Source organism: Pongo pygmaeus, chromosome 16 (genome assembly GCF_028885625.2).
Source record: "Pongo pygmaeus isolate AG05252 chromosome 16, NHGRI_mPonPyg2-v2.0_pri, whole genome shotgun sequence".
In the NCBI taxonomy this organism is placed as follows: Eukaryota; Metazoa; Chordata; class Mammalia; order Primates; family Hominidae; genus Pongo; species Pongo pygmaeus.
In genome coordinates, this window is record NC_072389.2 from 99,597,570 (window position 1) to 99,615,495 (window position 17,926).

General features: G+C 38.6%; 2 long non-coding RNA genes across 2 annotated transcripts in view; one reads left to right on the forward strand and one right to left on the reverse strand.

The window, feature by feature from the left end:
- Positions 1–3,604: 3,604 nt before the first annotated feature.
- LOC129014206 (uncharacterized) overlaps positions 3,605–17,926 on the forward strand; it is a 157,988-nt gene continuing 143,666 nt past the window's right edge. The window contains exons 1-2 of the long non-coding RNA XR_010123848.1: positions 3,605–3,684; positions 9,077–9,194. This is a non-coding gene — a long non-coding RNA (uncharacterized LOC129014206). The remainder of the gene's footprint in view (positions 3,685–9,076; positions 9,195–17,926) is intronic.
- The window catches only part of LOC134738246 (uncharacterized), a 205,247-nt gene continuing 195,644 nt past the window's right edge, over positions 8,324–17,926 (reverse strand). Inside the window, exon 9 of the long non-coding RNA XR_010123849.1 lies at positions 8,324–9,225. This is a non-coding gene — a long non-coding RNA (uncharacterized LOC134738246). The remainder of the gene's footprint in view (positions 9,226–17,926) is intronic.

The window sequence follows — 17,926 nt, forward strand, 5'->3', positions numbered from 1 at the left end:
ACTGTTTATAGAATAACTGGGTGAACACTATCAAAGCTGTGTTAGATCTCTCAAGCCAAACTTTCAAGTTCTACTCAGAGTGCCCTGGCAGAATACAAACCTCAAACTTTCCAGCTTTGGGTATTCAAAATAGGAAAAAATATCCAATGCAAACAGAGCCCTAAAAAACAAGAACTGTGAGTATAATGTTGTATCATTAAAAAAAAAGATTTATATTAAAAAAATCATTTAGGAATTCCCCAAATCTGAGAAAAGCTCCTTTGGCCTGTTTAAACTTGTCAAGAACAATTTATAATTGCCCATGCTGAGCCTTGGGAAGAAATGACAGATTCTTCTTACCTTAGCCAAAGCCCTTAAAGCCCCAAAAGGCCAGAGCTGCACCAGAGATTGGGAAACTGCACAATGCCTGTGTGTGCCTGCAGGGGGGTTTCTCTTCTTAGCACATTCAGTGAAAGTCTTCAAAGGCAAACATTTTCCCGGCTTAGACTCAAACACATAGCCCCCTGCTTCTCTCTAAACCAGTATGCAAATTGGTATATCCTCTAAGGTTAGGGGTGAGAGGGAAAGGCAGGAGAGAATGTAAGCATAATAATTGTCTCTCAGAGCTGTGAGAATTAAAAAAAAAAAAAGATAATGTATCTTACAGAAAACCTTTAGCCCAGTTCCCAGCATATAAATATCACTACTAGAGAAGATCAGAGAAAGGCAGTTGGGAATAGGAAGGTCCTGGAGACGGGGTAAGGGGACATTGGAACATCCCCAGATACCTGTTAGGAAGCAAGTTCTGGGAATAAACACAAGGATGGGTTTTGCTTTGCCATACAAAGTTCTGAAAGCTAGTGGTGAGACACAGAAAAGCGTTATGTACTAATGCTTGTGTACAAACAGGATAATGAAGAACTAGGGAAGGCAGAGGGCTTTACTAACCCTAATCCTCACTCTGTCCTAAATAAGTATACACTCTACATATACTCTCAATGACCAAAAATGAGGGTAAATTATGATCTATGCATCCATTTAAAAGTACACTATTAGGCAGAAGGAATAAATTCTAGTGTTTGTCAGCACAGAAGTTTAACTGTAGTTAACAAAATGTTGTATATTTCAAAATAGCTAGAAGAAAAGATATGAAATGTTCTCAATACAATGAAATGATAAATGTTCCAGGTGATGGGTATCTTAAATACCCTGAGTTGGTCATTACACATTCTATGTGTGTACCAAAATTTCACATGTCCCCCACAAATATGTGCAAATATTATGTATCAATAAGTAATAAAAATTGTAAAAGGGGTTTTGCCTGAAAACAAGGAAATAATTACAGTATTCAGTATGAACTTTGTAAATATATATATAAGAGATTTCACTGGGCACTACTGGAAAAGGTACACTTTTGAAGAATGAGTATTTTTTGAGATGTTCACATTATTTTGCTAAATAAAAATAAACAATTGACAAAAATTTATGTGTATAAAACTAAAAGGATAGACACCAAAATGTATGTACCATGATGTCCTGGAGGTAGAAGGATTATGTGTGATTACATAAAGGATAATTTTTTATAACTTTGTGTATTACAGATTTCCTACTCTGAATATTATGCCTTAATTTTTAAATTAGAAAAGATGGCAAATATGAAAAATACCATTAAAATCCATAGATAATACCCCTCCTACATCCCCCCATAAAAATTTAAGATTTTGTTAGGGATTTGCTCATATGGAAAACGACAGACCAAAAAAGTAGGTTAGCTCAGGGCAGTCAGTGATGGAAAGTCAAACATGCCAAGTGGCCAGCATGGAGTAGAGTGTCAGGAAAGGTGGATGGAGGCAGAGTGTGGCCAGCATAGCCATCCCTACTCCTTTTTTTTTTTTGAGACGGAGTCTCGCTGTGTCACCCAGGCTGGAGTACAATGCCGCTATTTAAGCTCCCTGCAACCTCTCCCTCCCGGGTTCAAGCGATTCTCTTGCCTCAGCCTCCCAAGTAGCTGGGACCACGGGTGCACCACCACACCCAGCTGATATTTTTTTTTATTATTATTATTTTTTTAGTAGAGATGGGGTTTCACCGTGTTAGCCAGGATGGTCTCGGTCTCCTGACCTCATGATCCACCCGCCTCGCCCTCCCAAAAGTGCTGGGGTTACAGGCGTGAGCCACCGCGCCCGGCCGCCATCCCTACTCCTTACAGACAGTGTTAATCTCAGAGGTGGGTCCCTATGCAGTCCAACTTGCTCCATGTCTGAATGTCAGTCCTGGATACAAAGCACAGAAGTTTAAAGTAGGGAATGGCTTCTTTTTTCCTTTTACAAAACATAATGATGATAAGACAATACTGGAGTTGGGATGAAGGAGAGGTAGATATAAAGATATGGAGGGGCATCCCTTAAGGGATATAAATAGTTTCACAGATGAAATGCCTAAAGGAGAAAGAGGAGAGACAGATGAGGAGACAATTATCTCAAAGGAGGAAAATGGTAAAAAGGCAAAGAATAATGTGTGTGAACTATCTGGTGCATGGTAAGTACTATAAATATCTTAGTTGTAATAGTGTTAGTCAATCAAGGATTTGCAGTTATTGTTCCTACAAGGATTTTAACTGTAACTACTATCACTGCTATTAAGACAACTGTTATAACTATTGTTACAACTACTATGTCTGCTAGTACAATAACTACTATTATCACTGCTACTACAGCTACTATTACTGCTGTCATGGGATCCTTGAGGTGTCGTTTCATCAGCCAGAAACCTCTGTGGCTGGCGGCACCTTCTGCCCGAGTATTGCTCGTGCCCACTGGGCTTGTTCCGCCCACTTGGCCCGGTAGGCCGTAGTTGGCTCCCGCCACCAGCCCAGATCCCACACCTGCCCAGGGAGAGCTAGGCGCGGAGCCGCGAGGGGTGTGTGGGTGAGCGAGTGCAGGGTCCGGCAACAGCCAGACATACCGGCTGCTGCAGTGGGGCTGGCAGCTCCAGGCGCCAGCACAGTTGTGGCTCTGCCTGGGGCTGTAGCTGGACCAGATGTACTGCATGTGGATTCTGCTGTGGGCACCTGTTTGGATGAAGGGAACGTGGTGGCGCCTGGAAGCTTGGAGATGCCAGGAACCATAGAACCCCAAAGAGACTGTCACAGCCCTGGCTCAGGGAGACCCTAGGTCTGGGCTCCCCAAAGGAACACAGCTCTTCTCTCCTTCTCGTCACCCGCAATGTGGCAAGCAAGGGAGCGTGTTTCAGCCCTGTTTGTGTTAAAGCTCTTTTAGTCCCTCCAGGCGGGTCCTGAGTTCTTGTCCCGTGTCCAGAGAGATGAGGTATTGCGGACAACTGGAGGCTGAGCAAGGTGGAGAAGAGCTTTATTGAGTGGCAGAACAGCTCTCAGTAGACCTGAAGTAGGTAGCTCCTTTCTGCAGGCAGGTTGTCTCTCCTTTCCTCAGGAAGGTTGTCCCAACAAGTTGAGAAGACCCACAGTGGGCAGCTCCTTCCCGCAGCTGGTACTCCTGACTTTTACGTGAGTCTGGCTGGGTCCGGGGGCAGTTTATAGTTTCAGAAGGGAGGAAGTGCATGCTGATTGGTCCATGGGTGGCCATGGGCGGGCCTAGAAAAAGAACCATTAGCGCTCACTCCAGGCCGCAGACTCCGACCGGAACTGACAGCGCAGCCTCCGGGATTGAAACCATCCCTGGCTTGAAGGTGGGGCTTCACTGGGACCCGTCCCTTTTTGTCCAGTAGCCTGTATTCCTCTTGGCTGCCATCAACATGCCCTCCACAGCACCCAGGCTGTTCATTTTGAAGGGCGCCTCTAGGCCTGAGCCCAGCAGCCCGCAGCGCCTCCTCGCCTCTCTCCCCTGCTCATCGGTGCCCAAAGTCCAAAGGGGGCTGAGGAGGCAGGGGGCTGGTGTAACAGCGCCTTCCTGAGCATGCGCACACCTGGTCAGGTTGCAACAGCACCCAGGCTTGGCCGTAACTTTGCTCCAAAATTGAAGTGGGCACAGGGAGCAGGCAGAGGCCAGGAATGGGAGCAAGCAGGCCCTTCTGAACCTGTGGGATCAGGGGTTCCTGGCCCCCCGAAAGCACAGGGATGCCTGGGTCTGCGGCGGCAGCTCTGCAGCTGTGCCCCAAGCACGGGGCTCCCCACCCCTTAACTCGGTAGGGGGCGGGACCCCTGCCTGTTCCTAGCTCCCCCCGCCCCGCCCCGCCCCGCCCCCCACCCACTCTGGCTTTGCTGAGTGCGCAGCTCTGGCGGCACCTCCCCTGCTGCAGCCGGTGTCTTTGCAGCGGCCGCTCCAGACAGGTGGCCGGTGCCATCACTGCTGCTACTACAATTACTATTATGACTACTTCTCAAACTATGGTCAATCTATTTTATAGGGTTGTTATGGAAGTCTCTGTATGTAAAGCTCATACATATGTGCTTGGCATACTGTATGCCCTCAATAACTCTATAGCATGTCTATATGTCTATTTTTATTTATTTATTTTTCTTTTCTTTCTTCTTCTCTTTCTTCCTTTTTGTTTTTTGTTTTTGTTTGTTTGAGAGATACAGGGTCTCACTTTGTTTCTTTATTGCCCAGGCTGGAGTGCAGTGGTGTGATTATGGCTCACTTCAGCCTCAACCTCCTGGGCTCAAGCAGTCCTCCCACCTTAGCCTCCCAAGTAGCTGGGACTACAGGTGCGATACACCATGCCTGGCTAATTTTTAAAATTATTTATAGAGATGGGGTCTCACTATGTTGTCCAGGCTGGTCTTGACTCTTGGGCTGAAGCAATTATCCTGCCTCAGCCTCCCAAAGTGCTGGAATTACAGGTGTGAGACACCACACCTGGCCTGTATAGCGTGTTTAGAGGTGGATTGTTTGAACCTTATTTTTATGGTAGCGTTTACATACAAGGTTGTAGAGATATATTGGGAGAAAATTGTCTTATGGTCTTGAATGCCAGGGAGTTTGGATTTAAATTTTAAAGGAATCCATCAAATTTGTAACTAGGGAGTGAAAACTTACATACTGCTAGTTAAGGAAGACTAAATCTGACAGTAAAGTACAGCCTAAAAACAGGAAAAAAAAGTGAAATAGAAAATTTTATTACAATGCTATCGTACTAGTTCAGCCATGAGCTAATAAAAGCCTGAAATAAAACAGGGACCGTGGGAATCGAAGGGCTTGCATGAATATCAGCAGCATCAAGTGGAGAATCTTTCGTCAGAAAAGGAGAAAAATAAGGTAACTCCAAGACCTCAAATCTGAGTGCAATAGACAATGGATATTCCCCCAATATGAAAGTATTGGTTAGTAAGAAAACCCATGAATTTAGTATTAAATATGTTCCCCTTTCAAGAACAGTCAGACTCTTAGTAGAAATGAGCACTCTCCCACCTGCAGATTCGGATTTGGAGAGTTATCTTTAGAGAAGTGATGTTTGAAATTGTAACAGTGATAGGCATCGCTGAAGAAGAGGTTATTGAAAAAACTGCAGAAAAGACAATTTACTCAACTTCCATACTTACCTGTTAAATGGAATCAAAACATATCTTTCAGGTTTTCTTGTGATTATTGAACAAATGATGCCTGTAGATCTTCCATACCCTTCAATATACCACAAATATTATTGCCCTTTCCCACATTATAAAGCCAATTTCAGAGAAAAGTTCTATGAACATCTTCAATCGTTAAAATCTCCTTAAGATCTCAACAGTTTTCAAATAGAGGTCATCATCCTTCTTCAACCCCATCAATCTGAGTATATCTAGTCACTTGGAGGAAGAGGAACAGTTATTGAATGCATACAATGTGCCAAGAACTTATGTATGAGCTTTACCTACAGCCACTTTCATAACAACCCTATAAAATGGATTGGTCCATGTAGTATTAGTAGTCATAAGAGTAATTGTAGTGATAGCAGTGATAGTAGTTGTAGTAACAGTCACAATACTAGTTGTAGTAATAGTAACTACAAATCCTTGAGAGATTAATAATAATATTACAATTAAGATATCAATAGCATTTACTATGCATCAGATAGTTCATATACATTATCACAAATAATTATATAAAACTTTAAATGTGAGTATTATTATACCCATTTGTTAAATGAGGACATTCAGAATCAGAGAGATTAAATAGCTTTCTACCAGTTACAGAATAGAGAGCTCAGGCTGGGTGCGGTGGCTCATGCCTGTAATCCCAGTGCTTTGGGAGCCCGAGGGAGGCAGATCATGAGGTCAGGGGTTCCAGACCAGCCTAGCCAACATGGTGAAACCCTGTCTCTACTAAAAATACAAACAATTAGCTGGACGTGGTGGCAGGCACCTGTAATCCTAGCTACTCGGGAAGTTGAGGCAGGAGGATTGCTTGAACCTGGGAGGTGAAGGTTGCAGTGAGCCAAGACCACGCCACTGCACTCCAGCCTGGGCAACAGAGCGAGACTCCATCTCAAAAAAATAAAAAATAAAAAAATAGAGAGAGAGAGAATAGAGAGCTCAAACTATGACTGTCTGGGTCTGAAGTTCATTGTCTTTGCAGCAAGGGATTTGGATACTCCTAGATGAAAGCCCAAGGTTCAGTTTTTGTCTCACTGATTTGCAGTCCAAGGAACTCAATTTTACCAGTTTACCCTGTATCTATTAGGCTTTGAAGTTGTCAGTAGGAATCAAATGACAATAGTCTTGAATAAACTGGAAGAGTCTACATTAAGGTACTCTCAGGATGTATCTATTAAGACAACTGGCCTTTATCACTTACTTAAGGAAAACCTTCTGGAAAGTAGGTCAAACTAGAATATGAAATAACAAACCAGAGACCTGCTGGTTGCACCAATAACTAGATAATAGAAGAAATTGATGTTCTTAAGAAATATCTCCATTGCTAAGATTTCTTAATAAATATCTCATGATGTTTAGTTCTGTATAATTGAGAGTCATTCCCTAAATCTGAGTCCCTTTTCTCCAGCCAGGGCCACTGGAAATGCCTGAAATAAAGCGGTGGCCATGGGCAGAGAAGGGCTGCCATGAATAGTAACAGCTGCATCAAATGTAGAGATTTTCATTAGAAAGGGAAGAGACTGAGATAACTCCAAGTCCTAAAATCTGGGTGTAGTAGACAACGGATATTCCCCTAGATAGTCTGAAAGTGTTGGTTATTCTGTTCCAAGGAAATAGAATTTTATTCTGTCATTAACACCAGAACAGAACAGCGTTGATGACAGAATTCCATTTAAAAGGTTTTATTCCCTTGGCAGTAGTTTATTGTGAATTTGCCATTACTTTCATTTTTTCACTTGAGATTCCCTCTCTTGGGATTTCTGAAAGGCAATCCTATGCTCTATCCTGAAAACACAGTGACTTCAGAATGATAGTCGTTGTGATGAAAACATCAGTCCCTCTTATTCTCTAAAAAGTGCAATATCCATGTGGATCAGAAGAAAATATGCCCTGAAGTCCTAAGTAACCTAACCCCATAGAGATCCCTGGAAAGACTGATTGATTAGACTAAAAATGTATCGCTCCTCCCCTCTACCTAATCCCACATTTCTCAAGTAGATAGAGAGAAGCACACACATGCACAAGCAATGTGTGGGAATGAGTTTCTAGTTGATGGATGAAAAAAGAGGAGTTACTTGCATTAAGAATATTTGCCTTTTGGACATGTTAAAACATCCATTAATGCAACTTAGAGACTTAAAACCCCTCTAAAGAAGCTTTCTGATTTATGAAGGCAAAGGGACCTCAATTTGTTATGCAGTTTAAATTCCAAACAAAATTTCCATCAACAAGCTGAATATCTGAAAAGAACTTCAGGTTATGCATTTGGGGAACAGGATGATTAATACAAATCTTGCTGTTTTAGCACTGATGAGAGACAGATCCAGGACTCTGAAAATCTAGCAGGAAAGAGTCCATTCTGGGCCTTCTCTAGGGACAGACCCAGGACTCTGAAAATCTAGCAGGATAAGAGTCCATTCTGGGCCCTCTCTAGGGTGACTTTGAAAAGGAATACTGGTGCTGGCTTTGAGAAAGGCAGAAAGGACCATGGTTCTCTAATCTTCTTCCACTTATTTCAAATGGTTTCGATTTGCAGGGTTGCCTTCTGACTCTTGTTATTTTGCATTATAGTCCAAAGAGCAAATTTTCCCTCTTCTACCTCCGTTATCTTTTCTGAATTCTGCATTCCAAAAAAATAAATATAACCTTTATCTCAATAAATTATCATTTAATATTAAAAAAGAAAATTGGTTATAGTCCTGATTCTATCATTACAAATTGCACCCTTGATGCTTTGGACAAAAGTACCCTTCTTGGCCTCAATCATATCATGATTAAAAGAAGAAAATATTCTTCCATGTCTAATTTATTGTATTTATTGTAAAATTTAATGAATTATTGTAGGAAGCATTTAATATTACTTCTTTCCATAGCACATAGAATGAAACATTTAATATTACTTCATTTATAGCACATAGAATGATCTTACTGGTTTATACATTTATCTGTTCATCAGAAAGAGGTATCTCTATGTCTATTCATTCTTTCATTAGTTAATTATTTCATGCACTTATCAACTAACAACTATGTATCTGCCAGGCACTTTTATAGGCACTGGGGTCTTTTCTGGGCTCCTCTCACTATCAATATAAAAGCTCCCCTGGGGTGATCTGGTTACTTTTATTGCATGTTAATTGCTCACAAACTTGTATATCCAACAAAATTTCTCTTCTGTATTATAACCTAAGTGCTAACTAAGCATCTCCTATTGACTGTCCTTCAGGTAACTGAATCTTATGCCTAAAGATGCCTAAAGATGAACAAGGAGTCCCACAACTTTCTCCCCATTTGTAGACATTAGAAACAAACAAAATCCTGAGATTTATCGTTCACTTATTCCCATCTTTCACACAAACTCTCACAATAAGGTCAGTTAAACACCCAATGCTGTCAATCTGTTGCCTAAATATTTCTTGAATCTGTCCATTTTAATTAATTTTTACTGCTACTACAATGATGCAGGCTATCATAATTATACTGTAACAGGTTCCTAATTAATTCCCCCTGCTTCAGCCTTTTCCCCATTTTAATCCATCCTCCTCACAGTACCCTAAGGAGATTTGCTAGTTGGAGTCCTGGGAGATGAGATGGGGAAGATGGGCTCAAGCTGCAACATGAAGGTCCATGATGAGCAGCTGGCATCTCCTACAGTGCCTTCCACTTGGTAAGTTCTCAACGCTTATTTGTTGTTGTTTCTGAAATACAGGAAAGCATTTTGAAAATGACAAGATTCCACAAAATTAAGTTCCATATAACATATTTTAGCATAAAGGTAGTGACATTTATTCCAGTGAAGTATTTCCCCTTCCTTCCTCCCTGGATTAAGGATGTAAGCCATTGCCTTGTTTATGTATTCTTACCAAAGGAACTTCTAAATGTCAGAGGTAAGTGAAATCCCAAGATATGAATGGAAATGTCACCTTACAAATTCAGTGAAATTTTTATTCTAGTGGAAATTGGATAAATCTTATGAAATATAGAGAAGTGAGGAAGTGTTTGGAAAATGGCAATCTGACCAAGAGAAATCAAATTTAAAGTTCATCCTTGTAAGTTGCTATTGACGTGGAAAAATTTCAGCAAAATTGTGGCTGCGGCTGGAGTATTATGACTATAGATGGACATTGACTTTTTATTTAATTTTTTTTGTTTTTATGGATACATAGTAGGTGTATATATTTAAGGAGTTTATGAGATATTTTGATACAGGCATACAATGTGAATTAATCAAATCAGAGTAAATGAGGTATCCATCAATTCAAGCATTTGTTCTTGACTTTGATATTGAACCCTGCAAAGTTATGAGCACTAAAATATCTTGCATGGCCTTCCAGAGGTACTTTTCTCTATATTCTAAATTTATTCCCTACACTCAATAACTTATTTGCTTTATTTACTGCCAGTTTATGGAAAGTCTTGAGTTATCAGATGAGACAAATTTTTAAAAAGTGAATTGAATCAAAACCTCAGGTAGAATTTATAAAATCACAGCTATGGATTGACCTAGAGAGACAGCATTTATGTCTTCAACAGCACAAACCTTAGACATCTTGGCACAAAGTGAATGCTCACTAAATATTTGAAGCATAAATGTAAAAAATTCTTATTGCTCAGAACTCATTCCTGTATCTCTTAAAATCATTCCAAATGTGTTCATGAAGGTTCATGAACAAACAGTATGTATAAACATTTCCTAAACTTCCTCAACATTCCTAAAAAGCTGAAAGAAATGTACATTTGAATTTCATTTCATTTATTTGCTCAGGTGAGCTGCGTTAAGTAAGAACTTAACATCTCTGGACCTCAAGTATTTCATCTGTAAAATGGGAATAATTATAATACCTATATCATATGAAGTATTTAGCAAAACGCTGGGCAGTATGTCACTCCTGGCAAGTACTTATGTGTGCCTATGCTGGCAGAATGTCACTTCTTAGATTCTACAAAAAGAGTGTTTGGAACCTGTTTCATGAAAATGCAGGGTCAATTATGTGATATAAAATAGCACATCACAAAGCATTTTCACAGATAGCTTGTTTCTAGTTTTTAGGCCTGGATATTCATATTTCCTTATAAGTCCTCAATAAGTTCGGAAAAGTTGATGGTGCCAAGCTATCTGTGAAACAAGCTATCTGTGAAAATGCTTTGTGATGTGCTGTGTTATTTCACAGAATTGAACCTGTGTTTTGATGAAATAGTTCCAAACACTCTTTTTGTAGAATCTAAGAAGTGACATGGGGATGCATGAGTACTTGGTAAAATTAGCTAATATTTTTATTGTCAATTATTTTCCTTTCCCATGACATTTTCCCCATTTTGTACTAAAGCTCAGAAACAGAAATATTAGTGTTTAGAAAAAAGGAGAAGAGGGGAAGCAAATAGTCTGAAATATGCACAACTGATATATGATCAGCTCCTTAGTACTATAGTGCCACTTCCAAATAGCCCTTCGATTTCTTTTATTTTTACATTTACTGTGTTTTCCTATTTTTTAGCATATATAAACTTTTTAAATAGAAAATTTGTGAAATTCAAAAAGTACAAAGGAAAACTATAAAAGCACAGGTAATCCTACCACCTAGTGATAATAGTTAATATGATATATATTACTTACTATATGTAATATACATTATATATACTAAACACTATATCATGAAAATTATGACATTTTGTTATTTTATTTTATTTTATATTTTTAGCTTTCTAGCTTTCTTTCCTAAGAGCATCAATAATTCCTCCTGAGGAAGTACCTTTTTCTTTGGTATACAGTCTTGTTTGGTGAAATCGTCCTTCAATGAATGCCTTTGCCCTTTTCTTGTCAAGCCAATAATCCAAACTAGGCCACTGAATCCTTCTTCCATTGAATTTTAGCAGATTGGCAGTGACAAACAATTGAGTTTACCAGTGGCAATGCTCGGACTAGCGTGTTCCTATTACGATACCATTCCTGTAGGTCTGATGGCTGGCCCTCTATAGCTATCTTGGTTTTTCAACTTTCCCATTTAAAATACTAGTATCTTTCCAGTGAATTCTGTTTTTTTGTAAATTAGCCATGGTTTGTGTTACCACTATGATAGAACTCTACTGGTAGAGAAATTGGTGCCAGAAAATAGATTACTAGCAATAGATATGAAATGAAATTTCTCTTCCTATGCTAGAATGTATATTTAGCAGCTTGAGAAACTTTATGGCAAAATAGCAAATTAGGCTGTTCTTGTGGTCACTAGGAAGTTTGCTCACTTTGGCCAGCCAGAGAGAAACTGATTAACTGCTGTGCAGAAAGGAAACCTTTAGAAGAAATTCTAGGGCACCATAGTACAACGGCTGCTTCTAATAGCATAATGGCAACTGAAAGCCGGGAAGCTCACAACCTAAATTCTCATTGCAAAGTATAGACTGAATCTCATTAACTTTTGACACCATGCTGCATGATTCTTAGCTTATGTTGCCCCAGATTTAGGATCATCAGAAGGCATTCTGAGATTGATTTGTGGGTTGCTAAGTTGCAACATCAATTGAATTAAAAGCCTTGTCTAGTGTTTCATGTGAAAATTATGTTATTGGTTGAGAGTGCATAGAATGGGATCTCAATGATTAAATTAGGGAAATCTGAGAGTATTTAGAGTATTCATAGCATCTTAAATCTGTAAACCCCTCTGAAAGATCCCACACATAAACACCCTGGGTTTTCTTTAGTCAAGGAAGCAAGTCCTCTGATCTTGCTATAGAAATACTTCCTCTTGGCCGGGCACAGTGGCTCACGCCTGTAATCCCAGCACTCTGGGAGGCTGAGGCAGGCAGATCATGAGGTCAGATTGAGACCATCCTGGTTAACACGGTGAAACCCGATCTCTACTAAAAATACAAAAATTAGCTGGGCGTGGTGGCGGGCACCTGTAGTCTTAGCTACTCGGGAGGCTGCAGCAGAAGAATGGCGGGTGAACCCAGGAGACGGAGCTTGCAGTGCGCCAAGATTGCACCACTGCACTCCAGCCTGGGCAACAGAGCCAGACTCCGTCTCTAAAAAAAAAAAAAAGAAAGAAAGAAATACTTCCTCTCTCCTTTCTTCTCTCCCATATGTGTAGAACATACCCTTTCAGGGAACCCAGGCTCATGAAGCATCCTTACTCGTGCTTCCATAAGCAAGGCATTAGTGAAAAGGTAACTTGCTTAAACCCCATTCTGCTCAGAAGTAACAAACTTCACATCTCTTCAGACTTCATGTGGTCCAAGCAAGCACGTGGCTGTGCCTGAGTTCAACAGGGTATGAATAAAGAATAACCCCTCCACAAGGAGGCTTCAAACAACAAATATTTGTAAAACACTAATGATAACACGATCCACAAGGCCCTTGCACCTGGCATGCACTTTTCGATCTGGCAAATGCTTTTCCCCTATTCATTCTTATAGTCAGAAAACATCAGAAGTTTACTTTCATCTGAGAGGAACAGTGGTATTCCTTACTTTCTTGTTTCGTGGATAAATTGTCTCTAGAGATCTATGCCAAAATATACTCATTGTATCACACGACATCACATTTTTACATTAAATGGGCAAAATCATGCCGATAATTTGTAGGAAACTGGAAATAGCAGGAACATTAGGCACCCTGCTGAGACACATGTTTTCCATTGGAAGCAAGATAGAAAAAAAGTGAATACACTAACATCTACCACCTCTGTGAAATGTCTGAGAATCCCGAGAATTGCAGCATATTGGAATAAATTTCCCTTTTCAAGTGAAGAACCAGTAGGCTCACTTTGCATTCCCTACCTTAAGAAGACAGAAGACACATCTCTCAGTTGCTCTCTTTGGATTTTGTTGGCAGTATTGGAGAGTTTGATGTGCTGCTAAATTAATTTACCAAGTGGCTTGAAAACCTGCAAGTTTGAGATGGAACCTAAGACAGACATATCTCTCCACCTGTACAAATGATTACATAAATTGGCCCTTTGGGCTCAGTAAATACAATGATAACTAGAATTTCAGTGGTAGTTCAGAATGCTTTATGGAATCTATAGTAAGCTCTGTTAGATGAATCACAAAAGAAACATCTAGAATTTGGAAGCAAAGCCCTATCATCATTGGTTAAGTAACTATTCTGTGTGCAGTGCCTCTTGTTTTACTTCTGGGCTCTGCTAGATTCTAAATTCTTGAGCATAATCCAAACTGTTCCTGATGAATGTGACATTATCTGATCCAACCATTTGGAGAGTGTCCTTGAAACTACCGTGGACAGTGATAAAGTTATTGAAACCTCTATTCTATGTTGGGAGAATCACAAAGAACTAAGCTCAGTTATTAATAATTTGGTTTGTATTGGTCTACTTGACAAAGAACTCTGACCAATTGAGTGCTGGCTGAATATCAGGTGGACACAGGATGAGTAATAGGCAGGACCAATTGTAGAAATAAGGAATGTAGTCTACGCAAATTTTATTTTTTTATTTTCTTATATTGTGACAAATATTTTGTCTTCTCTTTCCATTATGTTTCTACTTATATTATATTGGTAGTATTTATGGTGGTTAAAGTTAACATTATTTCAAAGTTTCACAATATTTGAATGGAATATCAAGAGAGCAAAAGGAAGAGGGACTATTGATCTAGACAGTTCAGACTTTCTGCCAGTTTAAAAAATTTGAGATATTAGATTGTCTGTAGTTGTAAGTAGAATCTGTTTTCAAGTGTAATCTCTATAGTGAAAAAATGGAAAGGATGCATGAGTATACTCGATGAAGTTTTGTAAATTGAACAAAGTGTATAACCAGCGTCCAAATCAAGAAATACATTGTTGCTAGCAACAATGAAAGGAAGGAGGAGGAAAGGAATGAGTTAAGATGCTAATAATAAAGGAATGGTTAAAAAGCACACTGATACATTCTTGGGTGACAGAATACTATGCTAATCTTATTGTAGAAGCATAACTAATAATGTGTACCATTTAAAGTTTTTGCTGCAAGCAAGGGAAACCAATTCTGACTCTGATAATAAACAGAATGGAGTTGACTAGAAGGATATTGGCAACTCAAAAATTATGCAGAAACCAAGATGGAATGGTAAACTTTTTTTGTGTGTAGAAACTACAGAGGTGAGTGGGCACATAGCTGAAATAGTCTAGTTATGGTGCTGCTAGTGGAAATGATTGAACCACAACCATTTTCATTGTCATTCAGTTCCAGAAATATAACCAGCATAATTCAACTAATCTTTTATAACCATAAATAAACTTGACCCTTTTAGAAGTCAGTAGGGGCTGCTAGGTTGCTTCCTGTTTTCCTTCCTTCCTTCCTTCCTATGCAATCCTGTTGAGAATATTGTAACACACATATCATTTTGCATATTTGTAATAGTTTATTCAAGAGGATTTTTTAGAATCAGAAGTGCTGAGTAAATATGTGTATATATTTTTAAAGTTTTTAATGAATGTTCTCAGATTTTCTTTGAGGAAGAATTACCAATTTATGCTTCATCAACACTATGACTCTTCAGTTTTCTTCATTTTTGCCCAAACTAGTGGAAACATGTTAGCAATTTTTTTGTACATCATTATATCAACCTCTCTTTTTATTTGGGACAGGCTTTCCCAATAATAAAAATTTATAGTTTGATGAAGAGTAAGCACTGCTGTTAGATAAATCTATATTTTATACTATAAAGATAATATAATTGACATTTAGTAATAAGTTGTATGTCATCCATTCAAGATTACCTTTAATGAATTATCTCCTAAATTTGCATGCTAAGTCACTTCGTCCTATCTTCTTTCAATAATGTTTGATTTTTATCACTTAATATTATTAGCTGCTAATTAGTAAAAGATTATCCTGTTTTCAAGGCAATGATAAAGCTTTCAAAGAAAATAATTTTTCTTTTCTCAGGCGAGTGGTAATAAAATATTGTGTTTTACAAAGTTGGCCCCACTGACCACATTTTAAAATGTCTTGATCTTCAGATGTTATTTTAAACATGATAGAAAGAGTTCTTAAGTGACCTTCAATTTATCCAACCTCCAGAATGATACTCTGTTCCTTCACAGATGCCCATAGAACACTAAATGCTTAAGTTCTAATAGGCTACACACTTCTTTTCAAACCAAAAGATAGCTTTTGCTTTTTACTTCCAAGGTTGTTTGTGTCAGGTATATTTGTTATTTTAATTACATAATTTAAATAAGAATTATTCAAAGCAGTGGAATATGAGTGTGGAAAGAAGTTCATTTTCAAAAGACCAAGTTCAATGGCATTGAACAATGACTTAAATAACTTGATCAAGATAATTCATTTAAAAATGTTAGCAAATAAAAATGAAGAAAAAAATTACAAATCTAAAACAATTTTGCATTCTGATAGCTTTGCATCTGTCTTTAAATTCCAGACGTCCTTTAAAGAAACCAAAATTGGAGTTCTTATATAATGAAACATGGATATAACATATAAAACTGATGACACAGATGTTCACTTAGCAGGCTCCATCTATAGTAAACACACACATACACAAATCAGCTCTAGCCCTACATCAAATGGTTTCCAAATGAGTTTATATTAATAGATATTAACTTGCAATGTATTTCTCTGAGACATGCACAAACCATTTTTAATAATTTATTACTTTGATTCAACTTTAAAATTAACCAAACAAACTAGATGCTATATTTTGGATATAATTTGTTTGGCCACACCAGGTCTTATGTTGAAATTGATCCCCAGTGTTAGAGGTGAGGCCTAGTGGGAGTTGTTTGGGTCATGGGACAGATTCCTCATGGCTTGGTGCCATTCTCCTATTCTTGCAGGAGCGAGTGAGTTCTCAGTCTTAGTTCCTGTGAGAACTGCTTATTGAAAAGAGGTGGACACCTCCTTCTTTCTCACTTCCTTCTTCTCTTGCCACATGACACCTGCCCCCCTTTGCCTTCCACCGTGAGTGGAAGCTTCCAGAGCCCTCAACAAAAGCAGGTGCTGGTGCCATTCCTCTTGTGTAGCCTGCAGAGCCAGGAACCAAATAAACCTCTTTTCTTCATAAATTACCCAGCCTCAGGTGTTCCTTTATAGCAACACAAATGGACCAAGACACCAGATATTGTCCTATTTTGCTTGTATCTCAGGTTTTTCTACAGAATGGAAGATAGGAAGAATACTTCAGTAATAGCACATTACATCTCAGATGTGTGACAAATAATGTCACAAATAATGCCACAGAAAACTATATGCCAATTTTTAAATATCTTTTTCCTAACACAAGTACAAGATAACTCAAAATAACGTGGATTTTTTTTTCACTTTATAAAAATCCATATATTTCTTCCTTCTAAATATTTGCCACAGTCTTTGTCCTTCACTCTCCTTGTTCCTTTGTGTTGTTTTTTACACAGATGAAAAACACTCACTGAAGTCAAAGTACACTTGTGTCTGCATGATGTTTAACAACAGATGAGAACTGATGTGACTGAAGGGTGATAAAGTCCATTAAAAAATTAAACCATGAGAGACAAATATATAGGTATAGCAAAGGCCATCTGTCTGAGGTGGATATGCATTTCCACTAAGAATATCTGGTCCCTTAGAAGCTGTCTTCCTTTCGGCACACTCTCAAATGAGACTATCTCAACACTTTTTCAAGTGTTTGTGTAGATTTAAGGTGATGCTTAACATCTCTGCATTTCTCATCATGGCCCACCAGAAACATATGTGATAAAAATACATATTATATATGTTCTAAAGGAATGACCACGAATAAAATGATCAGGCATGTTTTGTAATTGTTTTATTGAAACATACTTTCTCAGAACTCCCTTGATTCTTCTTCACCTTATGTCAATATTACTTTCACTTTTTGATTGATAATATTCATTATTAAAAATTCAGCTTTTGACTCCTGAGTCCTAAACATAACTTCATTGATAACTTCAGTAGAATTTAATATATAGACTAAAAGGTTATTTGTTCCATGTGATGGTTCATATTTTTTACAGTTAATCTAAGAATTGTTGATTAATTTTAAATTTACTTTAAAATTTATAATAGATATTTAATGCCTTCATAATCTGAAGACTCTTTACTCAGTATTTTGGTAATATCTCTAGTCTGCTAAGGCCTTAGGTGCTCATGCTAGTATTTTACCAGCTCCCTCCTCCCCAGACCATGTGAGATTGGGATTGCTTTACTTTTATGAGTATGCTGGTGTGAGAGGTTATTAATAAAAGAAGTCTTCTTTTTAAACAAAGGAACACTGTATCTCTCAGTACAGATGGCTCCCAGATTGTCACAGCATCAGAGTGCTGCTTAAAGCGCATCTTTTCATGCCGTTTGCTATTTGTTCACTTCTAGGTTCCATATATAACCTGCAGAATGCACCCAAAAAGTGAGTTCAAGGGCCAATCTTTGATGGGCAGTTACATATAGA